Below are 13,358 nucleotides of genomic sequence, written 5' to 3'. Positions count from 1 at the left end.
AAAGTCTGACCGGAAATAAGGAATGTGATATGTGCAAAGGTCTAAAATAAGGTGAGTGCAGCTGGAATGCAGAGGGTAAAGGTGAAAGTAGTTCATGATAGGGAATTAAGCTTTATTCTAAAGCTAATGGGAAATTGGGGCACCTGGGTCGCTCAGTTGGTTAAGCATCTGCCTTTGGCTCAAGTCATGATCCTGGGGTCCTAGATCAGCAAGGAGCTTACTTCTCCCTCTGCCTCTCCCTCTGCTTTTGTGCTCTCTTCCTCCCTCAAATAAATAAATAAAATCTTTAAAAAAATAAAGTCAATGGGGTATTTGTATTTATGTATTAATGTATTTAACCAGGGGCATGATACAACAAGATTTTTTTTTTTAATTTGATTCTGACTCAAGTGTAAAGGTGTGGATGGAGGAATTAGTGCATTTTTTTTTTCAGTAGTCCAGATGAGAAGTTTAGATTAAAACATTTGTAGTAGGATGAAATAAATAAGTGGGTTCAAAAGATATGTAGAAAATAAAATCTATAGGACTTGGAGATGGATGACTTTCAGAAATAGAGGAGGGAAGAAGCATTAAGGACATCTTCAAGTCTCAAGAAATGGATACATTTTCTTCCCATAAATTGAGAAAGGAACCATTAAAAAAAAATGAGGTTTAGGGGTTAAGATCGCAAAATGTACCTTTTAGGCATCTGAGTGGAGATGTCATGTAGGTGCTTAGAAATATGGATTTGAGGTTCAGAGGAGATGACAACTAGAAATAAAACTTGGTATATTATGGTATATTATTGATTAGTGAAGTTTGGGGCAGAGATTAAGTCATTTAGTTCAAAGGAAGAAAAAACAGACTAACCTAATATTTTGTAATGCATAAAGGATGAGTCTAGAGAGGAAACTGAAATGGTATGATTAAAGAGATAGAATTGAAAATATGAAGTCATGGAAACCAAGGAGAAATCATTGCAATGAGGAAGGTGTATAGTATTGGATAGTTGGAAAAAGCCAAATGAGAAATAGATTGAAAACTAATTTATAGTCACCTGAAGTATATTGTTGACCTCACACAGTGTTCACTTATATCAGGCATTAGATTAGGCTGTACATACATTTTATCTCATTTATATTTACAAATGAGGAAAGAGATCAGAAGATCTAATAACCTGTTTCAGCCTTTCGTTAAACAGAAGTAAGACACATCTAGAAAACTGAAGTTAACTATGGTTTCTATTTTGGGGAACAGTGATAAGGATTGTGTACCCCACCAATGAATTCATTAAGATATATTTGTGTTTTACATGCACTCACCATTTAAAGAAAATTAAATAGGAGGAGTTTTAAAATGGGACTAAAATATCAATTACACCAATCTGCTAGTTTTAGGGATGAAACTACATAACCTTATGCAAGATATAAAAATCATTTTAGCAAAATAATGGAAGATTTATAAACTTGTGAAATGTAGGTAATAGTTATGGTCTATTGCATACTGCTTAGAGCACAAAGAGGTTATAAAATTTGGCAACAATAAGTTAATCAGTGTACTGCTGGTCCCCAAATAAAAGTATATAAAGTTTCTATAAATGGGCATTTTACCCTTACATGAGTATTTGGCCATAGCAGTGAACACTAGAATAAAATCAAGTTCATAAAAACACATGATGGTGAAAAAAAGGTCATGGCCTCTGTAATGTCTAAGAACAAGGAAGAAAGCTAAGGTTTGCTACTCTAATTTAGATACCTCCTCTACTCTGGGTGGCTACTTTGCTTGCATTGGCTAATATTATTTAAAGGGATCAGGAGACCCTCATGGACAAGAACTGCAAGAGTGAAAAGTATAAAATTATGTGTGCTCAGTACTGGTAGCAAGTTTTAGAAGGAATGTGGACTAGAAAGACTTTCTTACTATGATTGGGCTCATCTATAGCTTCATGCTCCACTGGCCTTACTACTGAATTAGAGGAAATGGGTCACAGCATTCTTGTTAACTGCTCACAGTTTACCATTTCTCAGCTCAGGTGAATTTAGCATTTCTTAAAACATTGGAGATAGAATAAAGCAATCCATACCCAAAGGGGATAGAGAGAAGACTTGCAAGTAGAGAAGAGGGATGGTCAGAAAATATATGGGAAGGCTGTTTATCAAGACTTTGATGGGGAGAAAAAAAAAACTAGAATGTTCAAACTGCGTAATTTGAGAATTAAATACAGGGATAATTTGTATAAATGTGTATTAAGAGTTGAAACCAATCAAGAATCATACAATGTCCTGGTTACGTGTATCCTTATAACTGTAAGAACCCATTGGGATTCAGAATTGAAGGAGCCAGGAGAGGAAGCATTTATTGGAACTCAATAATGACCTGCTAAGAAGAGATCCAGGGGGATAAATATGCTTAGTTTCATTCTTATCCTTTTCTGCCATGGCCTCTTATTTACCAAACCCAACCAAAAATGAGAGGGCAAAAGAGCTTGTTGATGCAGTCCATTGAGTTCTGCTTCTCTACACACAGAACAAAGTGGAGAGTAGATCTGGAAGGTCAAATTGAAGACTCTTCCTAAGTATTGTCTCTAATTAAAGATCATGCTGGAAGTTCCCTCGTTTATGTTTAATTAAATTGAACAAACATTTATTCAGAGCAGAATAGACACAATAGGCATACACTTGGAGACATAGAAAGATGAATAAATCTCAAATTCTATTCTTAGAGGACCAGCAAAGTAGCGAAGAGACTATACTACAACGTACAAAAAGAAAAAGTAATTTAAAAAAGGGATATATTTACCTTTACATATTAGGAAATGAATCTGGTATGCAAACTTTTTTTAGCTGGGGAAAATTGAAAATTTTGTTATTGGTTGTTCTAATTAAGTCTTAGTCAGTAGTCCTTTATGCTAATAAGATAAAAGAGGCACACTGGTTAAAGTAGCATGAGTCAAGAAGTATGTCTATAAAGGACAAAAATCTGCCATTATTTGTAAATAAGAAATGATATAAAATTTTTGGAAGGAACAAATGTTTTTTCAAGTGCCTGCTATGCAATAGATACTATGCTGTATACTGGTGTTATAATAGTGAATAATAATGCAACATTCTTAGTCTTCACAGAATTAAAAACCTGGGATGGGGGAGGATAGAGAATTGGCCAGATAATTGCAGTTCAAGTAGATGAGAATTATTATGAAGAAAGTAGGGGTGCTTTGGGAGCATGGATGAGGGAATAAGGATTAGGGATTTATAGCTCAGGACAAATAGATCACAAGAGACTTTCCAGGTGAAGTAATATCTAAATTGTTACCTGATAAAATTTATTCAGGCCAAGGGGAGAGAATTTTCCAGGCAGAGAGATTGCCATATATAAAACTTGAGAAAATAGGAACAGTGTTAGCATGATGCTTTCAGGGAGAAGCAACAGCTTGAATATTACTGGAACTGAAAAGGAAAGATGAAACAGCTAAGATCAGGCAGATAAGCAAAGGCATATTCATGATGAGAGCATAAGAGGGAAGAGCTCAGATTTTATATAGAAGGCCTTGGAATATCTTTGAGAATTTAAACAAGGATGTGGCCTTAGTATATTTGCATTTTATTTATTTATTTTTAAAGATTTCATATATTTATTGGTGAGAGAGAGAGCTTGAGAGAGAAAGTATAGGTGTGGAACAGAAGGAGAAGGAGAAGCAGACTCTCCTCTGAGCAGGGAGCCCACCAAGGGGCTTCTTCCCTGGACATTGAGATCATGATCTGAGCTGAAGGCAGATGCTTAGTGGACTGAGTCACTCAGGTGCCCCAGTATATTTGCATTTTAAAAGAATGTTCTAATTAACAGAGTAGATCAGAAGGAAGCTAGATGTTAAACTTATACACAGTAATCTAGAAAAAGGATAATGATAACCTGAGCAAGGGTGGAATTGAGTTGTGAGAGCTGATGAATTCCAGAAATATTGAAGAGGTATAATTGTCTGGATTAATGATGGATTTGTTGTGGCCACAGAAAAAAGATAAGTACACATAGATGCCTCCTGTTTCTGAGTTGGCAATCCAATAATCAGTGGTTCCATTTATAGGGATATTGCAAGGAAAGCAGCAGGTTTGGGATGGGGAGAAATGAGTTTAATTTTTGATGTTTCAGACTGCATTACTTGGAAAATATTCAAATATAAAAGGATAGTAAGCATTTGAAAACATGAATCTGAATTTCCTATGGATGTTATTTGGTGGACCTCTAAATTCAGAAGTTGTCAACATGAGTAGTAATTAAGCTCCTTACCAGTATAAGGTTACTATGAGAATGTATGAAGTGAAAGAAGGGGGTGGGGGGAAAAAAGATAGCTTGAAACGTAAAAATTTAAGGATGGCCAGGGGAAGAGAAGTCTGCCAAATGACTAAGAATAGGTGGTGTGAGGCAGGAAAGAAACTAGAAAAACGTGGTATTCAAAAACCCTTACAGAAGAGAGTGTTTCCAGAAGAATTGGATTTTGACAATAGCTTGGCCATAATCCAGTGGTGTGAAGGACAGACTAGAGTTCTTGCTTATACCTGTCTTAGGAGGAGAGACAGGTTTTTATCCTATCTTCCAGTTTCAAATTTTTGTTTTCAGTGTCTGTGACAAACAATTTCCTTCACTTCTCTATATTTCAGCAGGTCAGTGGAGACATAAACCACCATGTTAACATTTTCTAAAAGTCTGTAATATGGGTGAAGTAGATTGAGGAAATTTTCTACCACAGAGTTATTTCAGTAACTATATATGGAATTATTGCCATTTTATTTGACTACTCAAATCAGTATTTCTTAGCATCAATTTGCAGGACTTCTCTGACTAAAAAACATCTTTTGCCAGTGTGAAAAAAGGAGAAAACAATGACAGACCAGAGAAATTTCACAATAAGTGAATATATTATTTAAGTCACATATATATTATATGAGAATGCATATGTACATTCTATTCTATTATGTTATAGTATATCAAAGCATAGTACATTAAGTTTTATAATAATTATATATAAATATTTGTTCTTGGTTGAGTCCTGCTTATATAAATATAATCCAGAATATATGATGAGAAAATTGTTTTTGGATTTGATGAGTCAGAGGAATAAGTAGAAATTCCTTATTAGACTGAAGCATTGATGGACTCCAGACTTGCATTATCAACCAAATGTTTTTCAAAAGTTTTCAGCTTCCTCCTTTTATTAGTTTAGGAGTAGGACACAAAATTTCAGAGCTCTCATTTGGTCAGACACAAAGTTGTAAGAGTGTAGGTGAACAAGGCACACAACTTGTTTTTGCTGTATACAAGCACATTGAGTGATTCTAATCCATCTAAATTAATTGGACCTCTTGATACTGAGAATCAAAGATTTACTACCCAGATAATGTTAATGACTTAGTCATGAGTGACAAAGGCACTATTCTGTTGGATCTAAGTGGTTAAACTTGATAACAAAAATCTTCACCGGTTTTTCTTTTTAAAGAATTCACTAAAACCTCAAGATAGGCAAAGAAATAAAGCAATTTAAAGTATTTATCTTAAAAATTTTAAAAGATATCAATCAGGACAATTATACCTATATTATTAAAGATAAATCATTTTGGAAAATAAATTCTCTGGGGGTAAAAACCATGTCCATTTTGTTCATCACTATATCCTTATCTCTTAGCACTTAATATTGCCTGGTACTTATTAGGCATTCATATTTTTTTTTGGAAAGATGTAGCATAATCTCACTTCAGTTAAAAAATTTTTGGTTAGGGGCACCTGGGTGGCTCAGTGGGTTAAGCCTCTGCCTTCACCTCAGGTGATGATCTTCAGGGTCCTGGGATCCAGCCCCACATTGGGCTCTCTGCTCAGCAGGGACCCTGCTTCCTCCTTTCTCTCTGCCCACCTCTCTGCCTTCTGCCTACTTGTGATCTCTCTCTCTCTCTGCCAAATAAATAAATAAAATCTTTAAAAAAAAAAAAAATCTTGACCTATTTTGAAAAATAATCTGACCTATTTTAAGTATGGTTTCTGTGATCAGATAGTTTCCTCTACCCATCAATTATGATTGATGTCTAGCCCCACATTACGTTGAATTGGAAGACACATTCACAGCTTCTACACAACAGCTATAGTGGAGAACCAAAGATCTCTAAAACTGCTATGTGATTCCATATATAGGACAAAAATCATCATAATAATGTTGACCCTTTAAAATTATGTAACACTGGGGTGCCTGGGTGGCTCAGTGGGTTAAAGCCTCTGCCTTCAGCTTAGGTCATGATCCCAGGGTCCTGGGATCGAGCCCCGCATCGGGCTCTCTGTCCAGCAGGGAGCCTGCTTCCCTTCCTCTCTCTCTGCCTGCCTCTCTGCCTACTAGTGATCTCTGTCTGTCAAATAAATAAATAAAATCTTTAAAAATAAAATAAAATTATATAACACTTTACATAATATAAAGCATTGTAGACTTTTTGTTTTCATTTGAGCTTCACAACAACCCAGGTGGAGAAGAAAGCAGAACACTATCTCCAATTCACACCTCTCTGTGTGATTAATTATTCTTTCAGCAGGCACCGATTGTGTTCCAAATGCTGGCAGTACCCCTTGCCAAATAGATACACAGATTATTAGGCTTAAATCCTACTCTTAAGAAGCTAACATTCTTTTAGCGGAGATATGATAATGACATAAACAATTATAAGGGAGTAAAGAGAGCAATGTCAACTAAAATGTACAACCACATTGTATAAGGAGGCTGGGGAAGGGTACAATAAAGCCTTTAAGAAGGAAGCTATACATGTCTGTGAGATTTTGAGATATGCATTTTATCAATATTTGGAGCTCATTTAATAATTAATAGATGACTACTGTGTCTTAGGCACTGGAAAAAGTGCTGTGGATACAAAAAAAAAAGAATTAAAACTGTTTCTAATTTTTTGGTGAACTGTTTAGCATTAAATGAAAGCAAATCATTACATTAATGAGGAAAAATTTGTGACAAAAATCCACTACAATAGAGCCAGTACCTCCTTAGCCCTGGACAAATGGGGACTTTGCTTCAGTCCCTAGTTTATGTAGAAAACATAAAAGTTTACATTAAAAAAAAAAAATCACAGGAGATGAAACTTTGTATACTTTAGAGGAGGCCCTGGGTAATAAGATGAACTAAATATACTTGGGGGACATATACGGAGGAAAATACCTGAGTGAAGTGGTTAAGGAAGACTTCCAAAGGAGATAACATTTTAAATGAGAGGATTTGATATTAAGAACATTATATTGCTCTTTTTAGCTACTATAATTATTATTTCAAAAGATATAATTATTATTTGTACCCATTCCAAAAGGAATTCTGTAAACAGTGTTAATACAGATAAAAATTTTATACTATTTACAGCATGGCTAGAATAATATGAGGCTTGAACATAAGCCCTAAATGAGTTAGACCTACTATATAAAACCTTGCCAAATTCCCCAAATTAATTTGTTTTGCAAAAAAGGGTTTTATTTTATTCATACATTATTAAAATAATTTTTTGAGAATGAAAATAAAACTGATGTAAGGGATATATGATGCAATGGGAAAAGAACTGGATTTTGGTTGTAGCTATTAAAGCTATGCTGAAAAGTATTGAAACAATACAAAAATTTATCCCTCATTTTTTCCCCAGCTTACTTCCTATAAGCACTCATGATGTGACTTGTAGGATATTGTTCATTTATTATTTCTATTTCTTCTTCCACCACAGTTAAGTTATATTATTTTTCTGGGAAAAAGTCTTTTATATTATCCAAAATGACTATCACTAAATGTGGCACGTAAAAATACACTAAAAAATGGTCATATAAAATTTAACAAGTAGGAACGAGAATTTCCTTTTTAATTTCCTCTTACTGTAAATAGTTATTATAAAGACTTTTGGATTAATTTTAATGGAATGGATTATTTATGAAACAACAACAAAAAAAGAAACCTGTAAAAATACTTCATGTAATATAGATCAAACACCGGTTTCACAGATGGTTGGTCTCATTTAAATTTTATACTTTCAACAGATATTTGTTATCAATGAAGAAAAAAAAAATCCAAGTCACAAAAAAATACTCTGAGAATGAGACGCTGATAAACGAAATTCACACAAGTGAAAATTATAGTAAAAGTCATTTGGTTTTTTAAAAAAAATTCTATTGGGGAAAAAATCAAAAGCAATTAAGTCAGATCTTTGCATTGGGACCTGTTGGTAGCATTCTTAGAAGCTTTAGGGTCTCCATGGCAGATCTGAATTTTATTTTCTCAAGAATTACAGATGAAGACTTAGGGTGTGTTTAGTAAGTCCACACTCTCTGGAACATTTTGCTTAACAATTCAGTTTTATTTCTTTATAAGAAATCTCCATTACTAACTCACAGGAAGGTAGAGACTTTTTTTAATTCAAGTTAGTTAACATGTAGTATATTATTAGTTTCAGGGGTAGAATTTAGTGCTTCATCAGTTGCATATAACACCCAGTGTTCGTTACATCAAGTGCCCTCCTTGTTATAATATAACATAATAATAATATTAATGATAAAAATAAAAAATAAATAATATCATAATAATCCTAAAATTTGTATGGGACAAGAAAAGATCCTGAATAGCCAGATATGTGAGATATACATATATATATATATATAGAGAGAGAGAGATAGATAGATAGATATTAAGAACATTATATTCATCAGTGATATTGGTCTGAAATTCTCCTTTGTGGTAGGGTCTTTGCCTGGTTTGGCGATCAGGGTAATGCTGGCTTCATAGAAAGAGTCTGGAAGTTTTCCTTCTGCTTCAATTTTTTGAAACAGCTTCAGGAGAATAGGTGTTATTTCTTCTTTGAAAGTTTGGTAGAATTCCCCAGGGAATCCATCAGGTCCTGGGCTCTTGTTTTTTGGGAGGTTTTTGATCACTGCTTCAATCTCGTTACTAGATATCAGTCTATTTAGGTTGTTGATTTCTTCCTGGTTCAATTTTGGGAGTTTATAGTTTTCCAGGAATGCATCCATTTCATCTAGGTTGCTTAGCTTATTGGCATATAACTGTTGATAATAACTTCTGATGATTGTTTCTACTTCCTTGGTGTTAGTTGTGATCTCTCCCTTTTCATTCATAATTTTATTAATTTGAGATTTCTCTCTTTTCTTTTGGATTAGTGTGGCCAATGGTTTATCGATCTTATTGATTCTTTCAAAAAACCAGCTTCTAGTTTCATTGATACATTCTACTGTATCTCTGGTTTCTACCTCATTGATCTCAGCTCTAATCTTGATTATTTCCCTTCTTATGTGTGGAGTTGGTTTAATTTGTTGTTGATTCTCCTGTTCTTTAAGGTGTAGAGACAGCTGCTGTGCTCTGGATTTTTCAATTTTTTTGAGGGAGGCTTGGATGGCTATGTATTTCCCCCTTAGGACCGCCTTTGCTGTATCCCATAGGTTTTGGACCAAAGTGTCTTCATTCTCATTGGTTTCCATGAATTGTTTCAGTTCTTCTTTGATCTCCTGGTTGATCCAAGCATTCTTAAGCAAGGTGGTCTTTAGCTTCCAGGTGTTTGAGTTTCTTCTGAACTTTTCCTTGTGTTTGAGCTCCAGTTTCAAAGCATTGTGATCTGAGAATATGCAGGGAATAATCTCAGTCTTTTGGTATCAGTTGAGTCCTGATTTGTGACCCAGTATGTGGTCTATTCTGGAGAAGATTCCATGTGCACTTGAGAAGAATGAGCATTCTGTTGTTTTAGGGTGGAATGTTCTGTATATATCTATGAGGTCCATCTGGTCCAATGTGTCATTCCATGCTCTTCTTTATTGATTTTTCTGCTTCGATGATCTATTTCTGAGAGAGGCGTGTTAAGATCTCCTACTATTAATGTATTCATATCAATATGACTCTTTATCTTGATTAATAGTTTTCTTATGTAATTGGCTGCTCCCATATTGGGGGCATAGATATTTACAATTGTTAGATCATCTTGGTGGATAGTCCCTTTAAGAATTATGTAGTGTCCTTCTGTATCTCTGACTACAGTCTTTAGTTTAAAATCTAATTTATCTGATGTAGAGAAAGGGGAACCCTCTTACACTGTTGGTGGGAATGCAAGTTGGTGCAGCCTCTTTGGAGAACAGTGTGGAGATTCCTCAAGATATTAAAAATAGAACTTCCCTATGACCCTGCAATTGCACTACTGGGTATTTACCCCAAAGATACAGATGTAATGAAAAGAAGGGCCATCTGTACCCCAATGTTTATAGCAGCAATGGCCACGGTCACCAAACTGTGGGAAGAACCAAGATGCCCTTCAATGGATGAATGGATAAGGAAGAGGTGGTCCATATCCACCATGGAGTATTATGCCTCCATCAGAAAGGATGAATACCCAACTTTTGCAGCAACATGGACGGGACTGGAAGAGATTATGCTGAGTGAAATAAGTCAAGCAGAGAGAGTCAATGATCATATGGTTTCACTTATTTGTGGAGCATAACAAATAGCATGGAGGACATGGGGAGTTAGGAGAAGGCAGTTGGGGGAAATTGGAAGGGGAGGTGAACAATGAGAGACTATGAACTCTGAAAAACAATCTGAAGGGTTTGAAGCGGCGGGGGGTGGGAGGTTGGGGGAACCAGGTGGTGGGTATTAGAGAGGGCACGGATTGCATGGAGCACTGGGTGTGGTACAAAAACAATGAATACTGTTATGTTGAAAATAAATTTAAAAAAATGATTTAAAAAAAAGAACATTATATTGCTATTTTAGCTACTATAATTATTATTTCAAAAGATATATTTTCACATCTTTTTTTTTCCCAACACAATTTGTTGAAGAGACTATCTTTTTTTCCATTGAACATTCTTTCCTCCTTTGTCCAAGATTAGTATAGAGTTGAGGGTCCATTTCTGGACTCTTTATTCTGTTCCATCGATCTATGTGTCTGTTTTTGTGTCAGTACCATATTGCCTTGATGATTACACTTTGTAATAGAGCTTGAAGTCTGGAATTATGATACCACCAACTTTGGTTTTCTTTTCAACATTCCTCTAGCTATTTGGGGTTTTTTTCTGGTTTGATATAAATTTTAGGATCATTTGTTCTATTTCTTTGAAAAAAATTATGGTATTTGATAGGGATTGCATTAAATGTGTAGAATGCTTTAGGTAGTATAGACGTTTTCACCATATTTGTTCTTTTAATCCATGAGCAAAAAACATTTTTCCATTTCTTTGTATCTTCCTCAATTTCTTTCATGAGTACTTTATAGTTTTCTGAGTACAGATTTTTTGTCTCTTTGGTTAGGTTTGTTTCTAGGTGTCTTATGGTTTTGCGTGCAACTATAAATGGGATCAACATCTTAATTTCTCTTTCTGCTCTCATGCTATTGGTGTATAGTAATGCAACTGATTTCTGTGCATTGATTTTGTATCCTGAGACATTACTGAATTCCTGTATGAGTTCTAGCAGTTTTGGAGCAGAGTCTTTTGGGTTTTCCACACAAAGTATCGTATCATCCACAAAGAGTGAAAGTTTGACTTCTTCTTTGCCAATTCAGATGCCTTTTATTACTTTTTGTTGTCTGATTGCTGAAGCCAGGACTTCTAGTACTATGCTGAATAGCAGTGGTGATAGTGGACAGTCCTGCCGTGTTCCTGACCTTAGCGGAAAATCTCTCAGTTTTTCCCATCTGAGAATGATATTCACTGTGGGATTTTCACAGATGGCTTTTATGATGTTGAGTATGTACCCTCTACCCCTACACTTTGAAGAGTTTTGATCAAGAAAGGATGCTGTATTTTGTTAAATGCTTTTTCAACATCTATTAAGAGTATCATATGGTTCTTGTTGTTTTTTTTCATTTATTAATTTACATTGATTGATTTGTGGATGCTGAACCAACCTTGCAGTCCAGGAATAAATCCCACTTGGTCATGGTGAATAATCCTATTGACATACTATTGGATCCTATTGGCTAGTAATTTGGTGAGAATTTTCGCATCCATGTACATCAAGGGTATTGGTCTGTAATTCTTCTTTTTTGGTGAGGCCTTTTTTGGTTTTGGGATCAAGGTAATGCTGTCCTCATAAAATGAGTTTGGAAGTTTTCCCTCCATTTCTATTTTTTGGAACAATTTCACGAGAATAGGTATTAATTCTTCCTTAAAATTTTGGTAGAATTCCCCTGGGAAGCCATCTTTTCATGGGGTCTTGTTTGTTGGGAAATTATTGATGACTGCTTCAATCTCCTTACTGGTTATGGGTCTGTTCAGGTTTTCTATTTCTTCTGGGTTCAGTTTTGGTAGTTTATATGTCTCCAGCAATGCATCCATTTCTTTCAGATTGTCAAATTTGTTGGCATTTAGTTGCTCATAAGATGTTCTTATAATCATTTGTATTTCTTTGGTGTTGGTTATGATCTCTCCTCTTTCACTCATGATTTTATTTATTTGGGTCCTTTCTCTTTTTGATAAATCTGGCCAGGGGTTTATCAATCTCATTAATTCTTTCAAAGAACCAACTCCTAATTTTGTTGATCTGTTCTACTGTTCTTTTGGTTTCTATTTCATTGATTTCTGCTCTGATCTTTATGATTTCTCTTCTCCTGCTGGGTTTTGGCTTGCTTTGCTATTCTTTCCCTAGCTCCTTTAGGTGTGGGGTTATGTTGTGTATTTGAGACCTTTCTTGTTTCTAGAGAAAGGCTTGTATTGTTATATACTTTCCTCTCAGGACTGCCTTTGCTGTATCCTAAAGATTTTGAACAGTTGTGTTTTTATTTTCATTTGTTTCCATGTCTTTTTTTTTTTTTTAATTCTTCCTTAATTTCCTGGTTGACCCATTCATTCTTTAGTAGGATGCTCTTTAGTCTCCATGTATTTGGGTTCTTTCCAACTTTCCTCTTGTGATTGAGTTCTAGCTTCAGAGCATTGTGGTCTAAAAATATGCAGGGAATGATCCCAATCTTTTGGTACAGTTGAGACCTGATTTGTGACCCAGGATGTGATCTATTCTGGAGAATGTTCCATGTGCACTAGAGAAGAATGTGTATTCTGTTGCATTGGGATGGAATATTCTAAATATATCTGTGATATCCATTTGGTCCAGTGTGTCATTTAAAGCCTTTATTTCCTTGTAGATCTTTTGCTTAGTTGATCTGTCCATTTCAGTGAGGGGACTGTTAAAGTCCCCTACTATTATTGTATTACTGTCAATGTGTTTCTTTGATTTTCTTATTACTTGGCTTATATAATTGGCTGTTCCCATGTTAGGGGCATAGATATTTAAAATTATTAGATCTTCTTGTTGGACAGATCCTTTGAGTATAATATAGTGTCCTTCCTCATCTCTTATTATATAGTCTTTTGCT

The sequence above is a fragment of the Enhydra lutris genome, unplaced genomic scaffold (genome assembly GCF_002288905.1).
Source record: "Enhydra lutris kenyoni isolate GAN:26980312 unplaced genomic scaffold, ASM228890v2 scaffoldscaffold22, whole genome shotgun sequence".
NCBI lineage: Eukaryota > Metazoa > Chordata > Mammalia > Carnivora > Mustelidae > Enhydra > Enhydra lutris.
This window is presented reverse-complemented; position numbering follows the sequence as displayed.